At 40.2% G+C, this 24,556-nt stretch overlaps 2 long non-coding RNA genes across 3 annotated transcripts in view; one reads left to right on the top strand and one right to left on the bottom strand.

Moving 5' to 3' along the window:
* The window catches only part of LOC106733166 (uncharacterized), a 338,607-nt gene that overhangs the window by 29,734 nt on the left and 284,317 nt on the right, over window positions 1-24,556 (bottom strand). The window lies entirely within an intron of this gene.
* The window catches only part of LOC102477812 (uncharacterized), a 5,789-nt gene continuing 4,897 nt past the window's right edge, over window positions 23,665-24,556 (top strand). For both annotated transcript variants that reach the window (XR_003551236.1, XR_001371215.2), the window contains exon 1: window positions 23,665-23,769. This is a non-coding gene — a long non-coding RNA (uncharacterized LOC102477812). The remainder of the gene's footprint in view (window positions 23,770-24,556) is intronic.

The raw sequence follows: 24,556 nt of genomic DNA, 5'->3' as shown, positions 1-24,556 counted from the left end.
CAGAGGGGCGCCCCCCTCCAACCCCCCCCCCACCTGCCTCCAACACCGCCACCTCCCTGCTTCCAGATCTGTGATCTGCTGACGGAGGGCCCAGCCGGCCGCTTGTCGTTTTCTATTGCACAGGCCAGCAAAAACACTAATACTCAACCTGATTCCTATCGTCCCACTTTTCACCTTTCCTATCGAGGAGAATGGGAGAGAGAGAGACACAAGGACAGAGAAACAAGGGGGAGAGAGAGATGGGGGAGGGATAATGGAGAGAGATGTTTGCTGAATTTTCTAAAACAATTTGCACACTAGTCAGGTGGAGGCTCAATCCTGCTTCCCATACCACACATCAATAGAAATCACAGGGAGAAAATGTAGCACTAATTAAGGGTTGATAAGCTGTAGTCAAGTGCAGTTTAGGGGAAAAACAGCAGACTACCCGGGCCTGTGTAAGCTCAACTCTATACAGCACTCTCACCGCCAGTCTAGGATGGAAATTTTTCACTGATTTTATTCATATATATATGTGTATATATATATATATACACATATATATATATATATAAGTTTTACCTTCAAAATCAAACAGATAGGCTGGAAGAAAAATATTAGATGATCATTTTTATTCAAAAGATCATTTGCAAAACATTTCACAGGGTGGGGGAAAAAGCTTACTAAAGAGAAAAAAATAGTTACCTAGCAACAAACCTATTTTAAAACATTTTTCAGTGTATTGCCTGAGTGTGTTCTCTTAATTCAAAAGTGTATAATTCCAAGCACCCACCAGATAAAATATCTCTTCCCTGAATTTTTAACTCTTTTATTTTATCCTAACTGGAACAAACTTCACAATAAACTATAATCAACATAAAAACTTTTTAATGTCAAATATATGTGTGTGTGTACATATATATGCATTTACATATATACACCTATATATTTCGTTAAATTTCACTCTTGGTGTAATGAAAAAATAATTTTAAATAAGAGCAATAATACTAGTTAGTAGAACTATTTATACAACTGTACTTAAAATGACTTTGGGGAAGCAGCAGTTAGCGTAATGGCTATGTCGCTGGACTCCCACGTAGTCAACCGCGGTTCACGTCCTGGACCCGGTGACTTAGAAATCACTCCAGGCGCATGTGAGTGCATGCCCAAGATCCCGAGAGGAAAGTGGAGGAGAAGGGATTGTGGCATGACCATCCCCCCTGGGGGGTGATTTCTCGCTTTCTGTCTCTATGTCTCTCTCTGTCTGTCTGGCGAGCACACGCGCCCTACAGTGAAAACCTCTCCAAAAAAAAAAAATTGACTTTGAAGGAGTTCAGTCAGGTATAAGGTTCCAAAAACCTGTGATTGTAACTAGGGATCATTACAACTGGCATTTGTGAGGTACAGGTAAGGCAGTTTTACATATATGACTCATTCCTTTCAAAGTCCTTTGTCCGGGAATTAGTACCTGCTCTTTCACAGCTGAGGTTGAAGCCCAGCAATACCACTGTTAAGGGCATCAAGACTTAAAAGTAGTTTTGTTTTGTTTTTTTCTTTGTTTTGTTTTGTTTGGAGGTTTTTGCCATAGGGCACGTGGGCTCACCAGAAAGAGAGAGAGAGAGACAGAAAGCAAGAAATCACCCCCTAGGGGGATGTCCATGCCACACTCCCTTCTCCATTCTCCTCTCAGGATCTTGGGCATGCATGCACACACGCCTGTCGCGAGTTTAAGCCACCGGGTCCAGGACTCAACTGTGGTCGACTACATGGGAGTCCAGTGACATAGCCATTACGCTAACTGCTGGTCCCAAAGTAGTTGTTGGCATTCCAATTCCCTGCCCAACAGATGGGCACACTGCAACGTCTCCCCCAAAAGCTTCTAATTAAAGAAAAATGCCAAGAAAATCCACTGGGATAAAAATGACTCAGATGAATCCATTTGTCCATCCAAAGTGACCAATTCTAAATGTTGAAAGTGATGTCTTCATGTACCATTCCAAATTCTTATCCAGGGAGACTATTTACTCTTTTTATGGAAGGAAACACTGTTAGGCTGTTTCTGCAAACAAACCAAGAGGTTTCCAAAAGGCTTTGAGAAATGATCGTGGTGTCAGAACAAATGTGTTTCCTTTCTAGGCAATGACTTTGAAGAGCGAAGCATTCTTGGATGTTTAAGTTTTGGTGTCTTTGTTAGAAAATCAATCACAGTATCTTGTGGCCACACCTCGTATCACTGTGGACTTGGGAGGGAAACTGCAGAGGACTAACCAAGTCAATTAAAACCACAGGATGAAGCATGAAGAAGGACTTGAGAGCCAGCCAGTTGACGGTCCTCACCCGCACTGTGACCACACACCTTAGCCCAGAACCTTCATGCTCAGCTCGCTCCTCATTCCTTTTGTTTCTCGAACCCACATGTCCAGATGGGCTTTGGTTATGACAGAAGAGACCAAGGGGAAAGAGAGAGAAAAAAAGGCAGCGGCAAAAAGTCTCCTCTGCTGTGCTACTATACACATCAGACATCTCTAATTAGACAGCAACAAAATTTTATTAATAGGATGGACATTATAGAATGAGCTTGTTATAAATGGGCCCTGTCAGGGCCTTATTCAGCTACCAAATGAGTATTCTCAGTTCAGTGCTCTCATCTGAGGCATCACGCCTGGTGCTGGATAACAAATGATTGCTATTAACCGTATTGTTAGTAATGATGGCTGAAAACAAACAAAAACCCATAAATAACAGTCTACAGAAAAATTAACCCATAAACTTGATAGATATCCAGCTGAGAAATAATAAATGACACTTTGGGGCCTGCTGGGAGAAGCTAGTGGTTTTTGTTTTCCTCTCTGTCATTAACACATTTTCTGTGCTAAAAATTAGATTCTGATATATAATTATCAACGCTTCCAGATATTAATTCTGCTATTGCTCCCTCGGTTTCCCTTCTGGCTGGGCTATAATGTTATTCACAGATTACTCTGAGAAAACACATCAAACACTTAACAGAACAGGTCAAAGTGACAAGCAGCTTCTGCTGATAACACCAACCTGCACTGTCTTTTTTTTTAAAAACAAACAAACAAAAAAAAAACAGGGACACAAAACAAATTTCTCCTATTAATTAACTAGAGTTCCCTTCCAGCCACAACAGGCCTGTATGATGCGGCGTGAGCTAAGCAAATCTTCTACATCTCTAATGAAGGCTGCCAAGGGAAACCAGGAGTAGTAAAATTATCTTGCATTTATGGCATTCAAATCCACATTCATTAATGTCTTTCAGGGAGGAGACAGGGTTCAAAAAAACTTCCCAGCTGCCGAGTATCTCTCACCTTGAGCCCTTTCCTCTCAAAAGGCTGAGCGGAAGGGCAAGGACATGCACACAGTTAAGCATGTGAGCAAGAACTCTTCCCTAAAAAGAACATTTTTTAACTCTGCCCTAAAAAGAACAGGAATCCCAGCCATGAAACGTGTATTACCACCGTCACTGAGAAGGACCTTGACTTCCCAAATGTCATGACTTCTGCACAACTAATTGACCTTGACTGAGATATGATCTCACCTGCCAATGGCATGTATTTGTCAGGAGTCAACAGAAATGAAATGCACCAGCCTCCTCCCCGGACTGACATATGTCCTATCAACAGAAGACAGCACACGCATGCACAGGCATGCACACGTACCACACTCTCTGGCACATATAGAGAATTCCCATCACCAGTGTTGTCACCATCTTTGCAATCCACTATATAAATTCCTTCTCCTATTTGTCTGAAAATTTCATTTTAAGGAAGATAACTGGGAAAAAAAGCTTTTTCTTAAAAATCAAAAGGATTGCCCAAATGAGGGAACACACACTACAGATTTATATTTAGTTAAAAAGAAGATATGAAATTTCAGACAAAAGACGAAGATGAAAGCAAGGAGGAAATCCATGCAAATAGGACAATGCAAATAAGTCAATAAACAAGCAGGCATGCGATCCATTTCCTTCTACCAGGGAAAAAGAGGCAACAGCTTACTATTCCTATTCAAATGTTTTCAAACACGAGGTGTTTTTACCGATTAAAAGAACTAAAAGCAAAAACAGGGAGATTCTTTAAAAGTGGGCCATATGGTCAAGCCTCAGAAACACAGAAACCAGTGAAAATGAAAAAATGCTGAGAGCTGCTACAATCAGAAAAGCAGACAAAACCGTGTGGGACGTTTTGACCACTGATTTCAAAGACCTTGCTAATTCCAAACAATTGCAAGATGTTCGTTTTTTCCTTTTGAGCTCTGTCAAAGCCCTCAGCTGGCCAATCACCTGAATAATATTTTCGAGGTGGAATTCTTTTAAAAGCAAGTCCATAATCTCCCCTGCCCCATGCCCTGTTTTTAACCCCCACGTCTCGTCCCTGTGATAGCGTTGCCTTGATGACAAGAGCCTAAACTGCAAATCCCACACCTCCCACGCACTCCATTTTCTCAGTATCTGGCATTGCGATATTAAATAACTATAAAACTAGAAAGCCAAAATAACTAAATCACCTGGCAGCCAATTTCTGAGAGTTAAACCACAAACCCGGAAAATGGTGGAGTGTGTTGAAATAATGTAAAGGAAACCCATAAATTCAAACTTTATGTTCTGTAAAGAACAAATATGAAAAAGGCATCAAAATAATGAAAGATTGTTTATGTATTCTGGCATGAAATGGGAATGTGTTATGAGAGAGAGAGCGGTGGCGGAGACAGATCGACGAAGCTGACAGTGTGGTATTCATCCTGCGTGGTGAAGCAGACGTCCCGCTAGTGGCAGTAGACAGCGCAATAAATCAAGGGCTCTCGAAGCTGTACCTACAGCTTATTACATCCAAGATGACAAATAAATAATAATCCCTGTCAGAGCGGCCCTTTGCTCAAGGATTGAGCCTGAAACCTTTGGCTCATCACTCCTCATCTTAAGTGAAAACACTAGAACTAGGGAATTGGAGGCCACGGTTTGCTAAGCTCATGAAACACAAAACAAGCGGGACCCGGGAACTAGGACTGAACAAGAAAGGTCAAGAAGGAAGGAAGGATAAACATTTAAATAATCCTGACCGAGAGGTGGCAAAGCGGTGAAATGAATGTGGGTTAACACGTCCTAATCATCAAGGAGAGAAAAGCCCCACGCCAATTCTTTGTCCCCTACCCCCAACAGAGAAAAATACCAGGATACGATTTAAATACAGTCCTGGCAGGTGAAGGGGCAGAGTCCTCCAGACATTCAGGACCCAAACATCCATGGCCACCTCCCTAAAAACCCCTGACAAGCCTAAGTCTGTCTGCCCTCCTGCTTTATTTAAAACCCTAGTGCGTAGTGGGAAACCACCTGCCTGTGTAGTAAGGAAGCTGTCCATTCAGCAATTCTGAAGCCTCGAAGGACAGGTGACAGGGCAGATCGGGCTCAGGCAAGATGGAGGCCAAGTCACAAACCCATTCTTGTACCTCTCTGCACTTGGCATTTTGGCCAGCTCCTCTCACCGTGGGTATGGTAGATCTAAATCTGCTGGCATCCGGAAGCAGCATGACCTTGAACGTGACCCTCATCCTAGAGCATCACCCTTTTCACTGTTTGACCAGTCAAGTGAAGGTTTTTTCCAAAGGCCCTGGACAGTTCTTTCAGGGCATCCTTTTGTCTGGGTGGGCTCCACCCTCACAGTAGTTTCCCGATTGGTTTCCCAAAAGCAAGGCCATCCTCTCCTCCCTCTCAGACACATCTCTAGTTCTTTCACTGCCTTCCAAAAAGCAGAGAGGGAGAAAACAAAATCTGATAGAACTGAAAGGATGGAGACCCCAGATCTCTCAAAGAACACACAACACATAATCCTAAAAACCCCCCAAATATCCTGCTAATTGCACTTCGCTGAGCCTCATTTAAACCCCCAGGATCCTAGGCACTAAAGCAAAACTATGTTTTGTGATTTGAGAGAACTCTATAAAGAGGGTCAAAGAGGGTCTGCAAAAGAAAACAGGAATCACCAAACAGGCCTCTGTCCCAGTGGCTAGAGTAAGAATTTCCAATAACATAAAGGGGAAATGGCCGCCATTTTCTGCTTATCCTAGAGTACAGTGGAGTTCCTACAACCACTTCATCTACCTCCATCTCTTTTGGCAAATGGTGCATGGATGAGAGGATCAGTTCAATTTCCGACTCTATAGAAGCTAGAAGACCTCAGGAAGGTCACTTACCCTTGCTGAGTTTCAGTTTCTTCATCTGAAAAAAAAGTCATACAAAAATTCCCAACCCATAAAAGTGTCTTGAGATTAACCAAGGTCACGTGCTTGATAGTCCCCAACCTATTCTGTATGCTCGACATAGAATGCCCATCCCCATGCTATTCACTGCTCACCCCCTCTAGTTTGCACTTTCCTCATGTTCTGTTATCTTCTAAAACAACATTTTAAAGGAAGGAAACCATCAACATGACTTTAGATCCTTATGAGCATTCAAAATATCCATAGTTCTCTGTAGAAATATATGCTTCTTAAAAAATTATTTGAGTCTAGAGCAAGTACACAGCCCAAGACATGGAGAAATTCATAGAAGGCTTTTCAAATCTTTTGAGTTATTATTGGGCAAAGTAATGTAAAGATACAGGGTTTCCTTGACTCAGTAATTCTCTTCTTGTGACCCTATTCCTTAGGAAATAATCCAACATATGGAAAATTTATATGCAATTATGAATATATACCTTACACTATTACGTGTAACTATAATGACAAAAAAATGTAACAGCAAGCTAAATAGTTCATAGTAGGGTTTACAAATATTTAAGGGGCACAGTGGTTAAGGCATTGGACTCCCACATGTCTGACCATGGTTCAAGTCCTTGTCGTGGTGGTTTGCTTTTTCACGTTCCCTCTTTCTGTCTCTCTCTGGTCAAATTTTAAAAATAATAATGATGATGAATAAAATAATTATTTTAAAAAATATGTGTTTAAGGCTCATTTTGGTGGTACAGTTGGTAGCAAATTGAACTGCAGTGCTGGAAACCATACAGTCAACCACAGTTCAGATCCCAGGGTTGGTCTGAAAACATAGTGGGTGCACATATGCCCAAGATCTTGAGGAAATGGAGGGTTGGGAAAAGGGTATCTCAGTGTAGTAGAATCCTTCTGAGGGTTCTTCTCCTCTTCTTGCATGCATATATATACATGCGATCTCAACCATGAATGAAACAAATTTTAAAAATATATATGCTTCAAATTATTTTTTAAATAATTAGATTTTTGTTTCAAATAGTATGCAATCTTCAAAAAATGATGATTATGAAGACAGTGAAGCACCATGACATAATGTGTATAACCTCATGTCACATGAAAAAGGCAGAACATGAAGTTGACATTGGGTTCTCATTTTAACTACAAGGCATTATGTTTCTGGAATAATAATAGTTGTGACAATGTGGTAGAATTAAAGACAATTGTTTTTATTATTTCTTTTTTTCTTCTATAATTATATTTCACAGTTTTTCTACTTGTTTTTTTTTTTATTTGCTAGAAGGTGAATATAATCCCTGGAGAGAGGCGGATAGAAAGAGAAAGTGAAAAAAGCATTCCCCGTGGGGAATGGTCGGTCACACAGCAATTCCTCCTCCTTTGTTTCTCCCTTCTGTCAGGATTTTGGACAAGCACACACATGCACCTAGCATGCCTCTCAAGCTACCAGGTCTGGGATTTGAATCACATAGTAGGCCATGTGGGATCCAGCCACCTTAACCACCGTGGCACCAACTGGCCCCACAATACCTTTTATCAAAGAAGATTTAAAAAAAAAAAATTATCACAAGGTGCATGAAACCATCAGAGAGAAAAAGAAAAGGAGAGAGAAAGTACCCCTCCAAGGGGCACAGTAATACCACATCATTTTCTCTCCAATTTTCCATTCCATCAGAATTTGGGATACACATGTGTACGCACTTGGCATGTTTTTCAAACTGCCGGGGCTAGGATTAAAACTGTACCCAGCTATGTGGGTTCTAGCTTCCTATGCAAAGGGCTTAACTGCTGTACTACAGGGTCAACCCCATGATATTTTTCTAATTTAATTTTTTTTAATTCAAAAGTAAATAAGTTAGATGAAAAATGGGAGAATGAGGAGTTAAGTAGTGGCACAGCAGTAATTCAACTAGATTCACATGGAAAAGGTACTGGGTCCATGTCCTGGAAACTCCCTGAGCATACCAGGTAAACAGACACCGTGATCCTGGCTTGCTGAGGCTGGGGGTGGATCATGGCATAAATACCCTGCTGGGGGTGTGTCTCTGATATTCCTTAAAAAAGCTTTAAAAAAAAAAATTGGGAAACTAGGAACAAAACCTACAGCAAAAAGGTTTTCCAGGCTCATACTGCTTCTCACCATTCAAGATACCACTGTGGGAACCTTTTGTGAGAATGGGCAAAGGAAAGAATAAAAGTCATTTTGAAAGATTGCTCTCCTATACCCTACTGCTCCAATTTTCCTTTTTCAGACATCTCTGCCTCCTCTGACAGCCAGTCCTTCACCATCAGCGTGGTTTCAGCCTCTGCTCTGACATCACTTGGCTCCTTACCCAGTATTTCTAGATCAGGTAACTTGCACTTCTAACTAGAACACCTCCATTTCTCATTTTCCCAAACTGAGGGATTGGAGTGCCTCTTACACCCTTTGTGAGGTCTTGCTTACTTCCACCCATTTAATGTTCCAATGAACTATTTCAAAAGCAAGCCACTGAACACAAATGGATATTAGGCAACGAGGTACAATTTTTAAATCAGACAAAGGTTCATCCTGTAACTATCCCAAGCACTGAGCACCCTTCCATGCCCAGAACAGGTCTTCCAGTCTTTGGGTCTCCTCCTTATCTGTGTTAGTCCTTAAACTTGGTGGAGGGAACCCTTCTAAGTAGAAATGAACAACTCAACTCTCTTCATAAACAACCCACCCCAAACAACTCTTACTGAAACTCTGTAGACTGGGGTTTCTGTTACCAGAAAATAGCTGAGTGTCCTCTTATAAAAACATGAGCAAGTGAAAATAGCATGGTTGTTGTATTGTTAAATACTTCAGTATACATTTTAACTCTCCAGTAACAATAAATTTAAAAGATTATCACACTTTCCTCAACCCCCCAACACTGGGTCTTCCATCATCTAGGTAACAATATTCTATTTAGGAGTCATATTTATGCAATTCCGTTATACATATTCCTTATTTGCAGCAGTGTGAACTTTGGCCTTAATTTAGTTGTGTATTCCCCTCCCCTCTCCTTTCTTACTGTTCCCTTGAAGGCAATCCAGTTCAGTAAACTAGTTACAGTTTACCAAAAAAACTGAAGGTCAGAAAAATATGGAACTTGCCCATGACCCAAAGTGCATGGCAGGGCTGGGACTGGGACTTGGCGGACAAGAGCTGCCCATCTTTCTGCTACACCATACTGGTTCCAATGACTGGTTTCCATGCAGCAGAAAAGAAAAGGTAATGCCTTCACCTTGTAGAAAGTATGAAAAGTAATCCCTTATGGTCAACATGAAACCAAGACTCTACCCCTGTCCTTGAAAAAGAGCTATCACCCAAAACAGAGACTCACTCCAAGCTCCACAGAGGGTCACCAGGACTCTTTGGAGGGAAGGAAAGAGGTCTATACAGCACCAGGCCAAATTCTTAAAGCATACCCTTGTCCCATATCAGTTTTTAAAACACATTTGAGGTATGTTTGGATTCACAGGCTTAAAATGGATTAACTTAACAAAAGTTATGAGGAAGAAATAATGCAATCACTTAACACAATAATATCACTATTTAAAGGTCTTTTTGAAAATATAAACATGGCAATTCTGTTAATACATATTATATACATTTGCAATACAAGAGAGCTGAAAGGTGGTTATTGTTGAATTGGAAAAGTCCCAGAATCCCACTAAGAATATAATGTGAGACAATAACGCATATTTCAGGTATACACTATAACTGACTTAAATTATTATAGACGTACTTCATACTTAATTACCTTTCTAAAATATGTCAGGGTATTTTGTCATAAACTCTGCAGAGTCTGCTGTACCTCTACTAAATACTGCTCTAAAATGCAAACCCTTTGCTAATGTTTTTATTTGAATAACTTATTACCCAATATAGCAAGCATCAACACATTTTATAGAACCAGAACTTGGCTCTCTGAAATTTCTCCTACCCTAATGCCAGTCACTGTTGGGAGCATTTAGTTATAAATTGTCTTTCAATAAAAGTAAAAGCTCCCAAAACAACAAAATGAAAAGACACAGCAGCTTAAATCAAGGGAAGTCAATTTCCACATGCCGATCCTAAATATTTCATGGTCCTATTTTATTCTGACATTTGTAGATGACTAAAGTGTTACAAAGGAAATAAAATGCTGATTAAAGAGTTCACTGTCATAAAGGTTACTGAATTGTAAATGGCCCTTTCCATCTTCCTGTTAATAGGTACCCAGCTGTAAACATCATGAAGGATGTGACGGGAGGGCGGCTTCCCTCCTTTAGGAGCTGTATATACATTAATCACTGAATCACCAAGCCATGCTTAATTGCAAGCTGTATATCACACAAATCCATGGTAAGTAGAAGGAAACTCATTATTGCTGCTTCATAACTACTGGGTACTTCTCATTTTAACCTCCTCACACCTGGGACACTTTGTTGCTTTACAACAGGAATGCAGAAAAGGTATTATACCACTAATTACAGCCCACATCGGCACCTCCATCGTGGCCTCCTGGAAGAGAAAGGGGAACTCTCTGAGATCTGCAAGTCTACAGCCCTCCCCAGCTCTGCCTCATTGCTGCTAACTGAGTTTTTATATGACGCTTCTCTCTCCCTGCAGCCCCCCACCCCAGCCCCTTCTCTCCTTCCCTTCCTGGGAAAAACATGTTGAAATCCATTACTCCTTGAGAGTTTACAGAACTGTTTAAATGATAAAGAAAAAAAAAAAACCCTGCAGTATATTTTGCTTTGACAAAATTATTGATTTAAATCCCATACAATAGCACAATACTATTTAAAGGTCAACCCAAGAAAAATGAGTTTACACCCGAACAGAGCTGAGCTTATCTGTCATGAAAGTGTAATGATGTGTTTATTCCCTCACTAGGGTGTATATATTTTTCAGGAAGATGTAACAGTCTACTTGCAGGTGAAATCTGCTCTTAAATGGGAATTTCAGGAGATATTTACATTTCAGATGGTGGGGCTGATATCTGTAGCCCTGAGACCTATTTCCGTACTTAATAGTCAGTTGAGTATTTATTTTCATCGCCTCAAAATTATTCTTCTCACTCTCAGGTCAAAAACGAGACACACACATGAAAGCTATAACCACAACTCACACACAGGCTCTCTTAAGAAGCCTAAGGCTACCAACAGGATGTGAAGGTTGTCACAATAATGGCTTCTCTTACATTTTTGATTTGCTGTGTGTACACACACACACACACACACACACACACACACACGTTTTTAAAAAAAGATTTTTGCCATAGGGCACGTGTTCTTGCCAGACAGTGAGAGGGAAAGTGAGAAATCATCCCTCAAAGGGGATGGCCAAGCCACAATCCCTTCTCATCCATTCTCCCAGGATTTTGGGTGGGCACACATGCACACACATATACACGTGTATTTGCTGTGTGTACACACACACACACACACACACACACACACACGTTTTTAAAAAAAGATTTTTGCCATAGGGCACGTGTTCTTGCCAGACAGTGAGAGGGAAAGTGAGAAATCATCCCTCAAAGGGGATGGCCAAGCCACAATCCCTTCTCATCCATTCTCCCAGGATTTTGGGTGGGCACACATGCACACACATATACACGTGTATTTCAAAACACCAGGACAGCTGTGTGGGAGTCCTAGCACCTTAAACTACCCTGCCACCTCCTGGCCCCACTATTATATTTTTTTTAATATAGCAATAAAATGTTCTAAGTTTGTTATTTCTAGAAATATTTGTCATTAATGAACCCACATTTTTTTTTCCCTTTCAAAAGGCCATTGCTGTCTGATTTCCCTCATAATACCCCCCCCTTCCTCAGTTGGTCTCTTCATGGATGCAGACCTGGGCCACACTAGGATGAGACCTAGTAATCTAGCAAGGGCACAGCCCCTAAAGCCCTGGTCTACTACCCCTCTGTTGTGCTCAGTTCAACTAACACACACTAGGTGCTAGGTTCTGTGCTAGGCTATGTGGGAACAAAATAATGCAATACTTGCTCTCTTGAAAAGCCTCATTCATCCATTTGGCAAATATTGACTTAGAACCTATCGTGTGTCTAGTACTATGCAGCAATCTCTCAGAGATGATAGTTGGTTTGCAGGTCCAACAGACACTGAATACAGAATCCTAAGTGAAATGGCTAACAACAAAGAAGACATTCAAGATGCCATCAGTGAATATAGTAAGCAAAACCAAATCAGTCAACACAGTGCAAGGAAGGCCCAGCTGAGGAAGTCACATTTAAACAGAGATCTAAAGAATGCAAAGACATTAGCTAGGTGAAGATGAGATTGGGCTAAAAGCAATGGAAATGGAATGTGCAAGGACCGAGAGGTAAGAGACTTCTGCAGAGAAAAATCAGGGTAGCATGTGATTGGTTGAAGCATGAGGAGGGAAAAGAGAGAGAAAATCCTGCAAATAAAGAGTTCTGAAGCTAAGGGAGTCTGTTGTCAAGTTTTAAGTCTTGGAGAAAAAACCTGCAGAAAAACTAATAATCCAATTAAAATATGGGCAATTGGTCTAAACAGACAGCTCTCAAAGAAAGACATACGAATGGTCCAAAAGCCGATAAAAAAGGGTCATCTCTTATCATAAGGGAAATGTAAATTAAAAGCACAATAAGGTACCAACTAACCCCCGTCAGAATGGTCATGACCACAAAAACAAAGAACGTGTCCTGGTCAAGCTGTGGTGAAAAAGCGACCTTCCTGTACTCTTGGTGGGAATGTAAATTAACACAGCCAATGTGGAAAACAATATGGAGGCTCCTCAAAAATTTACAAATGGAACTACCATATGGCCCAGTAATCCCACTTCTGGGTATTTACCCAAAGGATAAGACACTGGAAAGACTGTAAACTGTCATTCATTTGGAAAGACACTGCACATCCATGTTTATTGCAGCATTATTTAGCATAGTTAAGATATGGAATAAATCTAAGTGTCCAACAACTGATGACTGGATTAAAGAAAGGTGGCACATGTACACAATAGAATACTACTAAACTATATAGAACAATGAGATCCTGTCATTTCATACAAAGTGGTCAAATCTAGAAGATCTAATGCTAAGTGAAATAAGCCAGACTATGAAAGACAAGCACTGTATGTCCTCGCTCAAAATATTCTGAATATCTGTACTCTATGGCAGAAGTTGAGAGATTTTAAGAAATATATATATATATATATATATAGAAAATGGATCAAAGGCAGCAAGAGTTAGTGTGGAAATTCTTCTCCTAGGAGGCTATTTGAATGGCCAGCGCAAGAAGAGTGGAGTTAATCCAGTGTTCCAAATAAACAGCACAGAAACCCCTACTCCACTGGCACCTGTGCACAATAATAGGTTTCCAGGCACTGGCCTTCATTCTTGTGTTTTAAAGACTGAAATGACTAAGATCATGACTTGGTTAGTCAGATCTGCTCCTCTTTTTACAGATGCTGTTTGGCTAGAAATGATCACAGCTCTGAATCTCTTATTTCCTCCCTTCAGCACTTACTCACCCACTGGCTATTTTCCTGTCATTATTAGCTCTATCAAAAGATGATCTGGAAGAGAGTGATTCCAAATCTAAGTGGTTTACTGCTAACACTTGAAGTGAAAGGTACTTTGGATCAAAAAAAGAGTGAAACCATTGGTTAAAATTACATTTCAGGGTTGTCAAAACCTAATTTATAGAAGTATCACCCTGGTTCCCCACAATCATGGGTGTGGACACTTTGGTTGTCTAAAGACCAGTGAATTTTGTTTTGCTTCCTACAATCCCTATAAGGAAGAGAATTGGGGCTCACTGATCTATCATTCTATGGTTGACTCACACTTAGGTAAAAGTTAAAGCTACCTGCCTTGTCAAGTGGGCCATAGGAAAGTTGAGCAGTCTCATAGCCCATCCTACCACAACTGTCCCTGAATCCCTTTCCAGCACTACTACCCCATCTCAGGCTCATGTAGTCACACCCTATGCAAAAATCTTCCATTGCATTTCTTACTCCTCCCCATTCCAGTCTGAGAGACGAAGAGATGAGTCAGCCTACAGATTGACAAGTCTCATGTGGTATGCTTCAAGAAATTTTGAAAGAGGGGATTTTAATAAACATGGTTCTTCAGATAATAATTGGGCAAATATCATGGGCTTTGGAATCAAGTACACATGAGCCCACAGCTAAGCCACCATCGGTTCTATTTCTGTGGGCCTCCGACCTTAACCTCAGATCTTCCATGTCCTCATTATCCATCCATCCTTCCACACACCCAACAAATACATATTGGATACCTACTGCATTCCAGGAGTTATCACTCTTACCTCATTTCATTGTGACAACAGTCTCTTAGAGTAAATTTTCAAGATTTGTTTGCTCATGAACCCCAACATATGTTTATAAGATATACACCATTTTGCCAATGTGCACATAAAAGATACACAACATATATATTTCAAGGATGAGAAAGAAAATAGTTTTACATGTAATTCTATTTATTAATAATACCAAAATAATTTGTGCTCAAATAATATAGATATATTTTATATTATATATTAGTAATATTATTAGAGTGATGTCACTCGATGTTTTATTAATTTAAAAAATACTGACTTAACATTTCATTAAAAAGCATTAAAGATTTTGTTCTACTTTCAGTTCAACACTTTCTTATAATAAGTGAATCATAATTTTTTCAGTTATGTATTAGTTTCTTAGACTTGCTGTACCAAATTGCCACAAACTTGGAATGTTAAGAAAAAGAACAAAAAAGGAATATATTCTCTCATAATTCTGAAAACCAAAAGCCTGGAACTAGTACCAGGAGGCTGAAATCGAGGTGTTAGCAAGGTCATTCTTCTTCCAAAGGTTCTAGAAAAGAATCTGTTGGTTATCATTTCCAGCATCTGGTGGGTAACCAGCATTCCTTGACTTGTGGCCATCTCACTCCAACCTCTGCCTTCATGGTTACCTATACATTTTCCTCTCTGCCAAAGATTCTTCTTTCTTCTGCCTCTCTCTTAAAAGGATATATAATTGCATTTAGGACTCACCAGGGTAATCTCTCCATCTCAAAATTCTTTTTTTTTTTTTTTTTTGGAGAGTTTTTGCTACAGGGCACATGTGTTCACTAGAAAGACAGAGAGAGATAGAGAGACAGAAAGTGAGAAATCCCCCTGGGGAGGATGGCCACACTACACTCCTCCTCCATTTTCCTCTCAGGATCTTGGGCACACATACACACACCCCCGGCGTGAATTTAAGCCACCGGGTCCGGGACACGAACCCCAGTCAACTACACGGGAGTCCAGCAACACAGCCATTACGCCAACTGCTGGTCCCTCCATCTTAAAATTCTAAATCAAATCTGTAGGGATCCTGTTGCCATGTAAGGTAACATTCTCAGGTTCCTGGGACAAAGACACAAAATCTTTAGTGCCTATTGTTTACTACCACAGTATACATGGAAGAAAATTATCAATGATTAAGTTTAGTATATCATGATACTTTTTTAATCTCATTAAATCCAGTGGGTAAATTTAAACATTTCTGAGGTCAACCAAAATGGGAGGCAATATTATCTAAGAAATGAATTCAAAATTCACTAAAACTCTCCTTGGGCATATTTTTTAAATGGTTAGAAAATTTCTTCCCCAAATTTAAAGCACACAGAGATGAGTGTTTTTATAGATACACCTCGACAGTTTGTAGCACTAAGCTCACATGATAATAGAAACCTTTCCAAACATCTGTTTTCAAAATGTCCTCTCCATGCCTTGAGTTTCTTTCAGAAAGCATTTTCTCAAGTGCAGTTTTGGCAAACATCTGTTAGAATTTATACCACTGGTAGGCAAATTAAGAAAACTTGAAAGAAAAAATGGAGAACTCTCATTCATTAAAAAAAGCAAAAAACAAATTCAGGAAATCTCTGTTGGAACCACCAAATATTTTTGTGTTTAATCCCTACTCATAACTAAAGACTATAAAAGTTCTGTTATTTGATAATCTATTTTTAAAAACTAACCAGGTGGTGTGGTGGTTAAGGGCACTGGATTCCCACATAGCTGACCATAGTTCGAGTCCTGGGCCTGGAGGCTGCCTCTCTCTCTCTCTTTCTCTGCCCCTCTCTGGTCAAATTAAAACAAATAAATTTAAATAAAATAATTCTTTTTAAAAATTAACCATATTAACCTATCAGTGGTATCCTGTAATTATTTTTTAAAGAATTATTTAATTTTATTTATCCATTTATTTTAATTTGACCAGAGAGACAGAGGGAAAAAGAGAGGAAAGCAAGCCACCAGGTCCAGGACTTGAACCATGATCTGCCACATGGGAGCATCCAGGGCCTTAATCACCACACCACCTGATGGTCCCCAGTATCCTGTAATTGTAATAAAATTAGCAAAATGCTGAAGACAAAAAAAATAAAAGTGAATGTATCACTTTTGACCACTATTCAAAGAGAATTCACAGGTGGCCTCTGGAATAGCCTCTCCTCTCCATCTCTGGCATGTATTCAATCCAGTAGACACTTTACAAAGTGAGGGTGCCAGTTCGGTCTGAAAGTTAAATATTCCAGCTTGGTACCAGCCAGTGGCATGGGCAGCTGGATCTCACATAATTGACTGCACAGATGGAATCCTGGATCCAGAGGCTTGAAAAACACACTGGGCATACATGTGTATGTGTCCAAAATCCTAAGAGGTGAATGGAGGAGAAAGGATTATAGCATGGCCATCCTCCTTAGGGGGTGCTTTATTACTTTCTTTCTCTCTCTGGTGAGTACTGCCGCCCATCCATACGACACTGGCACACAAGAAAAAATACAAACACACACACACACACACACACACACACACACACACACTTATTCTTTTTCCCTTGTCATTTTTAGATCATGTAAAATAACACCATCTTCTAGTGTGCCCTTGGTTTTAATGATATATTTCTTGAGCTCAAGTTTCTCACTTTAAGGACTATTGCCTCTGGCTTAAGGATGAGTGTCTCTATTTTACTAATGGGAGAATGGACCCAAGAGAGGCTACGACAGTTTTCTAAAGGAGCACAGAGAGTGGATGTCAGAGCCAGAGTTGGAATTAGAAAAAAAAAAAAGTTTATCCTTATTTCCCGAGAGAGCGAGAAAGAAAGAAACAGACATCCTGGACAAAGTCTCTGGCCATAATCCTCCTGGCAGCCTTGCAGCCCACCAGGGTCACAGGCCCACCCAGTGGCAAGCCCAGCAAGTTAAGATAGACCTGGGAATGTGAACCTGGAGCCTTTGCACATGTTCTCCACAGCATCATGTAGCAGCATCCCTTCTACCTGTCCTACCACCACTGGGCAGGATTCAAATATTCTGGTTCCATGTCTGGACCATATTCTGCTACTCAGTAATGCTTCTCTCACTCCTGGGGTGGGGACAGTGAGGAAGCAGCCCAGCAGAGTGGTTCAGATGCCAGCTCTGAGGCCAGACTGCCTGGATCAGAACCGTGGCTCCATCGCTTCCTATCTATGTAACCTTATTCACAGTAGACTGTTTAACTGAGTTTTCTCATTTTCGAAACAGTGATAATGAGAATATCTATTTCAGAGAATGACAAAGAAAGAAACGAGTTAATTACTGTAATGCACTGAAACTTGCAACCAATGAGTAGTAAGCAAAAGTAAGCACTAAGGTGTGAACCATGCAGTAATACATACTACAAAAGGCTGTTCCACAGAGAAAATGAGAAATTTGCACATGCACATATGCACCTTCATTTATATACACACAGACACACAATACACAGAAAGAGTGAATGCATGTGCACACATGCATTCACACAGAGAGAGGAAAAGTGAGAAAGCATCTCTCCTGAGGGATGATCATGCTATAATCCCTTCTCTGTTATTACTCCCTCCTTTTGGGAGTTTGAGTAGGCATGCACACATACCTGTTATGTTTAAGCCACTGGGACTGGGACTCAAACCATGAAGATAGCCATGTGGGATTTGTCATACTAACCACCATACCACAGCCTGACCCCTTGAGCTTTCCTTTTTATTTGGATTATACAAAGCCATAGAATTGATTAAGGTTCTCCAAAGAAGCAATACAATCTGACACCATACAGGCATACCCTTCCATGCCTTGACCCCCACAGACTTCAGCCACTGAAGAATCAAACACCAAATCCCAGGCTTTGGATTATAACACATGCCCTGCTGACAAATGCTTATGCCCATAATTCTGACTATAAAACAAGAACTACTACTCTTTGAATGGAAGGTCTAACCTAGTCTATAGTGAAAATCATTTGGAAAGTATAACACTTGTTAACAATGACTAGTGTTAAAATTTTTTCTGTTCCTGTCTAAAAACCTGGAGTCAACTCACCTTCTCTTAGTGTCTGAAGCAGAAACTTGAACTAATTAAAAAATAAAGGGGGTTAGCAGGTGCCATGGTGGGTAAGGGCACTGGACTCCCACGTGGCCAACCATGATTTAGGTCCTGGACCTGGCAGCTTGCTTTTTTTTTTTTTTTTTTTTTTGAGAGGTATTTTTGCTACAGGGCGGGTACGCTCGCCAGACAGACAGAGAGAGACAAAAAACAAAAAAGCCCCCCCCGGGGGGGATGGCCACACCACAATCCCTTCTCCTCCATTCTCCTCTCAGGATCTTGGGCACGCACACACATACGCCCAGCATGAGTTTAAGCCGCTTGGGAGTCCAGCGACATAGCCATTACGCTAACTGCTGATCCCACCTGGTGGCCTGCTTTCTCGCTTTCTTGCTTGCTTGAGCTCGCGCGCTCTCTCTCTCTCCCCCCCCTCCCTCTCCCCCTCCCCCTTTCCCTCTCCCTCTCTAGTCAAACTAAAAATAAATAAATAATAAAGTAAACCAGTAGAAATGTCCAACAGAACTGTCTTCTGACTCTACTGAAACATATAAAGCACTGAATTAGTCTCCAAACCAAATCACTATTCCCTTCATCTTTTCAAAGTAAGATAGATGTACATTATAAACAAACAGATCAATAAACATTTCATTTGGTGGAGTTTTACTAGTCTCACCACCTTGGAGTGACACTGTTCAACATTCCATCATGGCCTCATTACCACCCCATAAACCTTGTGCCATACTTGTAAAACTCAACACAGGCATGCATATTCTGATACAGGTTTAGTGTCCCTATCCAAAATGCATGGGACTAAAGTGTTTGAGGTTCTAATTTTTTTTTCAGGTTTTACAGTATATGCACATATGATGTATCTTGTACATGAGACATAAATTTAAACATAAAATTTACTAATGTTTCATATGTACCTTAAGCACACAGCCTAAAGGTAATTTTAAATAATATTTTGTACTGCAGCTGGCATGAGGTCAGGTATGGAAGTTTCCTCTTATAGTACCATGTCAACACTCAAAGCGTTTCAGATTTGGGGTATTCTGGATTTATGATATTTAGTTAGAAATGCTCAACCCATAATTAAAATAAAAATCAAGTAAATCTTCAGAAAATATTTGATGGTGGCCCTGGAAAGGGGAAGACAAGGAGAAAAATGGATTGGGATTATTTGGACAAAACAATATTTATCAATGAAGGAATGAGGTCAACAGAGGGGCAGTTAAGGACTTGCATCACCAATATATACACAGATTTAAGAGCAATATGCACAATAAATATTTCCAACATTACAGAAGATAAAGGCAGAAGGAAGAAGTCACTTTAGATTCGAGTCAAGAAAGCAAGTTTGCATCCCCATTTCACTCCTGACCAATGCCATGACCTGGGGAAAGCTAGGCTCCTTCAGTCATCACCAATCTGTACTGTTAAAGCTAGTAATCCTATTTGCATGTTTAGAGGGGGGTTTTTTAACAACAATCTTTTGTGAATAAACAACCAACTGTCATTACCAAGTATTTCCAGTACTCCCATTTTTGAATCCCAAGGAGAGAATGGAGCCATGTGATTGGTTCTGATCAAGAGTATGGCACATTTAATTATCAATGCAAAACCATTCACCCTCTCTCTTCCTTTGCCTAGTGTCCAGCAATAACTAAGATGTTTACTGTTTGGTCATCTTCATCTCCATGTGACTAAAATGATCAGAGTCCCTCTGCCAACCCACAATGTACATAAAGCATAAATAAGAAATCTGTGTTGTTTTATCTCTTTGAGATTTGTGAGTTTTCTGTTACTTCAGCATAACTTAGCCAAACCTAACCAAAACAACCAACAGGAAGTCTGAAATTAAAATGATTGTTATTGTTATTCACTCTATCATTACTATTCTACCAATAACAATCTCTTATTTTTAGAACTATTTGTATTTCTCAAGGAAGAACAGGTATACCTAGAGCTCACTTTTCAAGGTATAGATTTGTTACTCCACCAACTTCTCAAGGACTTTTGTACAAAAAGCAATAGCCATCTCTAGTAAGAAAGAGAAACATCTCTGCATATTCCTGATGCAGCAGACTTTTAAGGGAAAAAAATAATCAGGCTATAGAAGAATGGGAGAGAATGTTTAAACCAGCAAACTGTTAGTCATAGGTAATGTAATATTACAGGCAAGGACAGAGATATCCTGCCCATATGAGGTAAGGAAGGAGGAGACACCTCCACCAACTCTGAAAGTGAGTAACTTAAGATTTTTCAGATCAGTTAGCAAAAACTACTAGAGGGAGAGGCAGAGAGGTACAGCTAGGACAGGTGAGTTTATGAGGCCTTTTCAGGAGGGAAAAAGAGAAAGGAAGAACCAAGAAATACAAGCTTAAAGATTCCACTTTTTAAAAAGTTCTGGGATAGCAGAAAAACTAAAGCACACAAAAGCATGAAATTTGAGAAGTAAAAACAAAAATCTAAATTGTTGTTTACAGACCTATAATTTTTAAAAGGCATAAATAAGAGAAAGGGGCAAAATATAATAAAAGCAATTGAATTTTAATCAACAGATAGATAATTTTCTATCTGAGGCTTTTGGGGAAATGATGTTAAGAAAAGCACTTTAATGAACGTTTAGAAATCATGTGTGTTAAAACCCCAGAGTCAAATCTCTCTAGCATATTTGTCTTTTAAAAAAGCAAAAAAAAAAAAAAAAAAAAAAAAAAAAAAAAAAGGCACACCCCCTGTCTTGTTGGTTAATCAGGGAACTGCTATTTGACAGAGAAATGGCCAGTGTGACCTCGACCCTCACCTACTCAATAGCTGCTCAAGTACTGGATATACAGGCCTACCTTACAAGAGGCAAATGCTAGGACTAGCGGGCACCAGTATGCAGATTGTGTGGCTCTCACTGAAGGAAGCCTGCGCGATGAATTAGCAGTCAGACAGTGACTGTCATTGGTAATAACTTCTTATTATGTCAAGGAATTTACATGCAGATCAATGTGAGCAATGTGCACTTGCTTATCCCCACCATAAATCACTATCGATTGGCACACCAATTCCTCGACATAATTAGGAGCTATAGACAGGGTTGCAATATTATCTTAAATACTGTGTCACTACCCTCCTTATACAGCTGGCGTTCCAGAAAACTCCCACACTGCTGCTCTTCCAACCCACGACACTGCTACTGTTGTTATTTGGTATGGGGAACAGGAAGAGATAAGTGAATAAAATGTCCTTGTGTGCAAAGTCTACCTGAGATTCCCTGTCCCCTATTAGAGATTTAAAAATGGGAAATCCTCCATATCCATATTGAGTTCCTGTGTGCAAATGCGAACGCTGGCAACATGCTGCTCTTAATCTGATTTATGCACCAATTTATTTTATACATTAGGCACACTGTATGCAGGCTGACTGATGCATAAAAATTTCATGCAAAAAAGGACTCACTCCCATACAACTGCCTTTCAGTTATTATTACCTCTTGTGGTTCGCATCCTACGGTGGGTAGAACAAATGACTTCATATACCAAATGCATTTTGCCCACTATACAAACATTTTGATCTGTTTCTATTTCCCCTCAGCTCCAACTCCAGAGAGCTAAAACTGCTGTATCTTAACTTTCTGAAATTCTTTAATGCTACAAAACAGCCACTTACACAGAGAACTTCTCTCCATGTTCACAGTTTAACTGTGTATTTGTAAACACGCAAACATGCACACTGAGCTGAGCAAACAGAGAGAGATATACACACACACTCTACACGCCTGGGTATTTTTGGTTAATTTTCTTGCTGTTAAATACTTTTTCTCCACGTATCACAACCACAGTGCATTTTGCATTACTTTTCTAATTACCTTCCCAGGGATATGTTCCCCTACAATATTATTAATAGCAAAAATTCAAACAAATAAAAAGCTTTGGGGGTAGGGATTTTAAGGAAAAACCAGCTAGAAAAAGCATCTTTCTGTATTTTCCTTTTATTAGAGGTCTCCTTTCATCCAAGAAATATGGGGCCTGAAATAAATTGTACCATCCTGCTTTTTTTTATTCAAATCCTTGCCAGAGCTAGGCAGTATGCTAATGAAAACAGGTTGATAAATGACTCCCTGATATTTTCCAGACATTTTTCTCTCAGAAGTGCTCTAAACTGATGTAGCTCAAAGAGAATAAGGCGCATTAAGTCATTATATCAATTTTTGTTACCCAGATACTTCAGTCCCAGTTAAGCGCTGACAGCCAATATAAAACAAGGCAAGGGCATCATACGACTCCATCGATCAAATCTTGTCGTAGATAGATTGCCTATTACACAAATAGAACTAGCGGATTCAGTTTGTAGTTTTATGCTCTCCAATTAAAGGATAACAGGGTACTTTCCCATAAATCTGCTAATTGCAACTGAATTAATTTAACAAATTTCTCCAAGCACAGAAGAAAAAGCGATTGGTTAAGCTAATGTAAACTAGCACAGGTTGTCACAAAGAGGCTCCCATAACATTCTTTTGCTATACCTTGATTGGGCAAGGTGTCACAAGTATTTAGCTGCATTGTGGTTCTCTGGCAACAGACAGCTGACAAGCATAAAGCATTGCACAAATAGGAGATAATTTATTTGTGGTACTTTTTTCTCTCCTTCACTCCCCAGACCCCCCACTCGAAGGATGAAATAACTCCCTCTTTGCATCTAATTAATGTTTCTCTCCAAGCAAAGCTGTTTTTCTAAATCAGAATTACACCAGCCAAAGCACTATATTACAGAAAAGGGTCCCTCCGCACCACTCAGCCAACAGAAGTGATGGGCAAAGACTAGAACAGCTGCCTCTGGCATTCCAAAGGAGGATGCAGCTCTAGGCTTCTGGACAGAGCAAGGGGAAGACAACACAAGGCCCCTGCTCTCACGGGGTCAAACACACAAGTAACTGTAGCCCAAGTGCAAGATTCAACGCAGATGACCTCAAGCCATGAGCTAATGTGTCACAGAACTCCTCAACTGTTATGCTCAGTGTTACAGAGGTGACATTATGATGAGTGCACAGCACAGTGGCATCCTACAGATACTCCTCTGCCATTCTCACCTCTCCACCATGCCTCCCTCATGCCACAACTAGGGATACAGGCCTGCTGGTAACACCACAACAAACTCCGACAGCTAGATATAGGGGACTCAGGTAAGCAAAGGATGATGAAATGCTATTCAAGGAGGAAGAGAATTTCTCAGATTTGGTGGGACAGGCCAGATTTTAAGTCCCTTGTCCCTTTGTGCCTTTATTTTTAGACTGGATATATTGAACATGAGCTTGCACAAAACACTTGCTGTCTGTATTTGGCCAGCACCACCTCTTACTGATAGAGGACAGACTAGGGACAAGGGATAAGAGCAGGGAGCAATGAGGGGCCTCCCCATCTCACATTCAAGTTGGGAGACTCCAACATTTTCCCCTCTTCATGGTCGTAGCACAGAGCTTCCTTGCTGACGAAGCTGATTCTTTTTAACCAAGAAGAAAAAAACATAACAAAGTAGCCTGTCTTTCCCAAAGCACATTGAATTATCCTGTTTATCCATATGTACTTTTACTGATGGAATGAAGCTCTACCCTGTCACCCCAAATTGGCACTAAACTATGCAAGGGCAAGAACCACATGCCTTTTGTGCTACAGGCCCAAAGCAATGGGAACCAGCCACACTGTCTCCACATGTATAATAAACCTAACTATAAAACCAGCTGAGTCATCTGGCCAAGAGGTAACAGGGTTCTGCAAAAGGAGAGAATGTGAGGTGAGTCTGTGTAGGAAAGCATAAGCTATCAGTTCCTACACTGTGTTCATGTGCCACTTAGTACCTAACCAGAAAAGAAGTCACACACATACACACTCAAAATAGAACAAGCCCCCCCCCTACCTCCCGCAAAAAAAAAAAAAAAAAAAAAAAAAAAACATATCTCGTAGAAAAAAAAT

Source organism: Tupaia chinensis, unplaced genomic scaffold, assembly GCF_000334495.1.
Source record: "Tupaia chinensis unplaced genomic scaffold, TupChi_1.0 Scaffold000635_1, whole genome shotgun sequence".
Classification (NCBI taxonomy): Eukaryota; Metazoa; Chordata; class Mammalia; order Scandentia; family Tupaiidae; genus Tupaia; species Tupaia belangeri.
Note: the sequence above shows the minus strand (reverse complement) of the source record. Positions and strands in the feature narration are given on the sequence as shown.